This window comes from Crocodylus siamensis, chromosome 3 (genome assembly GCF_052110815.1).
Source record: "Crocodylus siamensis isolate JL-2025a chromosome 3, ASM5211081v1, whole genome shotgun sequence".
Classification (NCBI taxonomy): domain Eukaryota; kingdom Metazoa; phylum Chordata; order Crocodylia; family Crocodylidae; genus Crocodylus; species Crocodylus siamensis.
This window is the reverse complement of record NC_143397.1, coordinates 169,994,733-170,000,732: the sequence shown is the minus strand read 5'-3', so window position 1 is coordinate 170,000,732 and position 6,000 is coordinate 169,994,733.

Here is a 6,000-nt window from a genome sequence, read left to right as displayed (position 1 = left end):
GGGATCCAGGTACACCTATTGTTCTTCCTCATTCTATCCCAGGACCCTTACCCTCTCACATGCCAGGGGCCATGTGCATACCCTCATTCCCCATTCTGGCCCACCATCATCATTATTTGTCTAAGATGCAAGTAATTTTTCATATCAGTTTTTTTGAGGTGAGCAAGACCTCTATTATCCAGGCATTTGATTCACAAATAATTGCAGAGGTGCTGAAGAAATAGCTTCTTTCTTCCCTCTTTTTGTTACTCCAATTTTCCCTCAAATCAACAGGGTGCAGAGAAGCACTGCAATGCCTAGAATGTTCTTAACATTTTGGAACTGATTGGATGCAACATTCAACATTTATCTCATTAAAGAGAGTCAAAGCAGAGAGAAATGCCATCAAGTTGAGTGCAAGGTCTTCTCGAAGTTCAGCCAACAATGAATTAGGTTGGATACAGCATTTTGAAAAATGAGAAGTACTACAAGGGTCGTAGCATTATTAGAGTAGTATTAATAATGATACTTTTCAGTAGACACCAGTTGGGCATTACATGTCTAGACAGTTAGATGATTTTAGATTTACACTGATTTTTTATTACTATATCCACTTCAATTTATTAAAAGCAAACTGTTCTGCCCATGACTCATTCCACTTAACCTTCTGCATGGCAACGAAACAAAATTTTAGTAATTAAGAATGGTCACTGTGCAGCAATCAAGATAAGACGTTGGAAATTAGACTGCATCTTCCATTTCTTTCTATACAAATATAAAACCTGTACATCTATGGTCAGCCAAGGCTGGGATTTTCATAACAAACAATTTTAAAAAAAGAACACAAATTTTTGTGAGATATGAATTCTGAATATCAAACCATTGTGCTCGCCTTATATGTATAGCTCTGGAATGTAGATACATCTAGCAGGTTTGGTAATTAAATAGATCTAATTCACCTAGCATAAATTTGCTACCTTCAGTGGAATTATAACAGAGTTAATTTGGTCAACTTGAATCTGGTTTGCTTTCCCACCCAGAGTTAGTCATCTATTTTTGTCCAAGTCAGCTCACCCACTAGCCTGGAGCACAGAGGTACTGTAAGCTGAAATGCACTGTAAACAGTGGTTTACTACAACTAATTCAGCATTGTCCATCAGCACTTCTCTACCTATAGTAACTCCTGGAATGACCACGTAAGCAAGGTTATTTAGCCATGCAGCTATTACCTACTAGTTCACTTCTTCAGCCTCTTTAAACAAATTGGGACTGGGGAACTGTACTTCACTCTAGACCACACAAATCTAATGCATTTTGGGTGGTATCTGAAAACCATGCAAAAAAAATATACATTTCTCTTCATTCAGGATTTTATAGAGTATTTTTATAGCAAAGTTGTTTAGATGAAAATTGTGTGTGTGTGTGCATCAATATTAATTCACTATACTCTATACTATTCACTAACTATACTCCCCGTTTTTAAACATTATTTTACAAGTTAAAGCAAATAAAAAACTGACAGATAAAAGGTCTGGAAAGGAGTCATCTCATACAAGATCAGCTATGCTATCATTTATGGAAAAAAATCTCTAGATAGATACAGATATCCACATACAACTCACACACTCATTATATATATATATATATATATATATATATATATATATATATATATATATATATATAAAAACACACACACACACACTTCTTACATCCAAGAATGTAAACGCTAATCTAGATATAAATCTAATCTATTCTTAAAAATCTAATGCTGGAGAGTCTTCCGCCTCTCTAGGTAATATACTTCAATGCTTAACTACCCTTAGAGTTGAAGTTCATAATGTTAAGCCTTAAACTGTCCTTGCTGCAATTTAAACCCAACATGTCCTGCCCGATTCCCAGGAAACAGAGATCAATTCATTCCATTGTTCTTTATATAACTCAAGACTGGTTTCAGATATTCTGTCAGTTCTCTCTTCTCTAAACTAAACCAAATGAATTCTTTCCATCTTTTCTTAAGCCATGTTTTATAGACCTCTGATCATTTCTGTTGCTGTGCCCTGCACTCCCCGCAGTTGGTCAACACGAGTGATTTTCAAGTAGGTTGCCACAGGACCTTTGGGTGCCCTAAAATTCTTTCAAAGGTGCTGCAGGATGCCACACAATGTTAGCACCATTTTTACAAACACGTTTTATAAGATAAACACAGAGATTTCAAACAGAAATTCATAGTTGTAGCCTTTCTGAGGTCTTTGCAATAGAAAACCTGCCCTATTATTTGTCTGTGGGCCAAAAGAGTGAAAACAAAGAGCTGGCATTTTCTGAGGGATTCCTCAAGTCTACCCAAGGGTGCCTTGAGGTGTGGTATAGTGCCCCAAGCCAGACAATACTCCAGCTAAAACCTTGTCAGTGTTGAGCTAAGTAGAATAAGTACTTTATGCATTTTATGTACACCACTCCTGTATGCAGATTGCAGCATCATCATTATGCTTAGGGGTCTACAACTGCCCCTGCTGGCCCGCTGAACGGCCCTTGCAAAGCCAGCAGACCAAGGCACTTAAGGGGGCACTTAAGGAGCTCACCCCTGCCCCAGCCCTGGCACAATCTGTGGGCAAGGCAAGAGCCCCCAAGGGCACACTTGCCTGCCTGTACACTAATGCCAGGAGCCTGGGCAACAAGCAGGACGAGCTCGTCCTCCTGCTCAGTGCAAAGAAATATGATGTCATTGGGATAACGGAGACCTGGTGGGACTCCACCCATGACTGGACCACGGGGATAGAGGGCTATACCCTATACAGGAGGGATCGTGTTGACAAAAGGGGCGGGGGTGTAGCTCTCTATGTGAAGGAAAGCTACATGTCCCTGCAAGCTGATGTTGGCGACCAGCATGGACAGCTAGAGACCCTCTGGGTAAAAATTCATGGGGAATTTGGCACAGGGGACACAACGGTGGGAGTCTACTACAGACCTCCCATTCAAAGTCCCGAGCTTGACCAGGAGTTCGCCCGGGAACTGACTGAGGCCGCTTGCTCCAGGACCTTGGTTGTCATGAGTGACTTCAATTACCCGGACATCTCGTGGGAAGATCACTCAGCTAAATCTGAGCGGGCGCAAAGCTTTCTCTCGTGCGTGGATGACCTCTACCTGACTCAAGAAGTCTATGGGCCAACGAGAGGCAAAGCGCTGCTTGACCTGGTACTGGCTACGGGGGACAACCTAATCGGCAACCTAGTGATTGATGGGAAGTTGGGTGACAGCGACCACAAGCTGATCACCTTCACCATCCGCCGTAAAGCTGGCAAGTCAGTCAGCAACACAGAAGTCCTTGACTTCAGAAAAGCCGACTTTGACAAGCTCAAGAGGCTAGTCGGTCAGGCCCTCAGGGACCATGACCCCAGGGAGATGGGAGTTCAAGAAGAGTGGTTGCTTCTCAAGGAAGCGATCCTCAGTGCACAAGCTAAATCTATTCCAACACGGAGGAAAGGCAGCAAGAAGGCACAGCAGCCCCCCTGGCTCTCCAGAGACCAAGCGGACCTACTGTGGCTAAAAAGGAAAGCCTACAAAGGATGGAGGATGGGATTCACCTCCAAGGAGGATTACTCCACGCTGGTCCGGTCCTGCAGGGAGCAAACCAGGAAAGCCAAGGCTGCAACTGAACTCCAACTAGCTTCAAGCATCAAGGACAACAAAAAGTCCTTTTTCAGATATGTGGGGAGCCGGAGGAAAAGCAAGGGCAATGTTGGACCCCTGCTAAACCAGATGGGGCAACTGACAACTGACGCCCAGGAAAAAGCCAACCTATTAAATAAGTACTTTGCGTCAGTCTTTCATCAGTCACACGGGATGCCCATGCCTGCTATGGGACAGGGAAATCTGGGTGAGGGGAATCCCCTACCCTCCATCAATGCTGACCTCATGAAGGAACACCTTGAGAAGCTGGATACCTTCAAGTCAGCTGGCCCTGACAACCTGCACCTCAGGGTACTCAAGGAGCTGGCGAGCGTCATAGCCCAGCCCCTGGCACGGATCTCTGAAAACTCCTGGCGCTCTGGTGTAGTGCCAGAAGACTGGAAGAAGGCCAATGTGGTGCCGATCTTCAAGAAAGGGAGGAGAGTGGATCCGGCTAACTACAGGCCCATTAGCCTGACTTCTATCCTGGGGAAGATCTTAGAAAAGTTTATTAAGGAGGCCGTGCTTGAGGGACTGGCCCAGGCTAACATTCTAAGGGACAGCCAGCATGGGTTTGTTGCGGGTAGGTCTTGTTTGACCAATCTCATTTCCTTCTATGACCAGGTGACCTATCACCTGGACAAGGGAGAAGAGATTGATGTCATATATCTTGACTTCAAAAAAGCTTTTGATCTGGTATCCCATGATCACCTCTTGGCCAAACTGGCCGGTTGTGGCCTTGGCTCCACCACAATCCGCTGGCTGGGAAATTAGCTTCGTGGTCGGACCCAGAGGGTTGTGATTGATGGCAGTCACTCATCATGGTGCCCAGTGGGGTCCCTCAAGGCTCTGTCCTGGGACCCATACTGTTCAATATCTTCATTAACGATGTGGACATTGGAGTTAGGAGCGGACTGGCCAAGTTTGCCGATGACACCAAACTTTGGGGCAAAGCATCCACGCCAGAAGATAGGCGGGTGATCCAGGCTGACCTGGACAAGCTCAGCAAATGGGCAGACGAGAACCTCATGGTGTTTAACACCGAAAAATGCAAGGTTCTCCACCTTGGGAGGAAAAACCTGCAGCACCCTTATAGGCTCGGCAGTGCTACGTTGGTTAGCACTACAGAAGAAAAAGACTTGGGGGTCATCATTGACCACAAGATGAACATGAGCCTCCAATGCGATGCTGCGGCTAGTAAAGCGACCAAAATGCTGGCATGCATCCATAGATGCTTCTCGAGCAAATCCCAGGACGTCATTCTCCCCTTGTACTCGGCCTTGGTGAGGCCGCAGCTGGAGTACTGTGTCCAGTTTTGGGCTCCACAATTCAAAAAGGATGTGGAGAAGCTTGAGAGAGTCCAGAGGAGAGCCACGCACATGATCAGAGGTCAGGAAAACAGATCTTACGATGACAGGCTGAGAGCCACGGGACTCTTTAGCCTGAAAAAGCGCAGGCTCAAGGGTGATCTGATGGCCACCTATAAGTTTATCAGGGGTGACCACCAGGATCTGGGGGAACGTTTGTTCACCAGAGCGCCCTAAGGGATGACGAGGTCGAACGGTCACAAATTCCTGCAAGACCGTTTCAGGCTGGACATAAGGAAGAATTTCTTTACTGTCCGAGCCCCCAAGGTCTGGAACAGTCTGCCAGCGGAGGTGGTTCAAGCACCTACATTGAACACCTTCAAGAGTAAATTGGGTGCTTATCTTGCTGGGATCCTATGACCCCAGCTGACTTCCTGCCCTTTGGGCCGGGGGCTGGACTCGATCTCCCAAGGTCCCTTCCAGCCCTAATGTCTATGAAATCTATGAAATTATTTTTTTTTTCCACAATAGTATGACACTATTAATCCACGATCCATTTGAGATCCATTATTACCCCCATGCTCTTTTCAGCCAAACTGCTGCCTTGCCGGTTGCCCTTCCTCTTGGATTTATGCAAAAAAATTATTCCTATATACAGTTACTGTGCACTTGTCTTTTTTAAATTCCATCCTATTTATTTCAGAACATTCCTCCAATCTGTCATGATAATTTTGAATTCTAATTCTGTCCTACAGTGTGCTTAAGAAGCTGCATCAGGTGAAGTCACTGTTCCCCATGCTGCCTTATAATGGAAGCCAAGATGAAGACTTTCCCTTGTACCGTGTTGAATACAGAAAAAACCCTGTCTTGAATTTGAATAAATACAGCAGTAGAAATCCCAATACCTATTTGACAATAAGTATACAATTACACAAGCACTATTTATTTTAGTGCCATTAACTAGATCGTAAATTGCAACCAAACCACAAAAAAGTTTGTGTATGCAATTAATGAGTGTATCTTCCATTCCATGACCTGAGTCAAG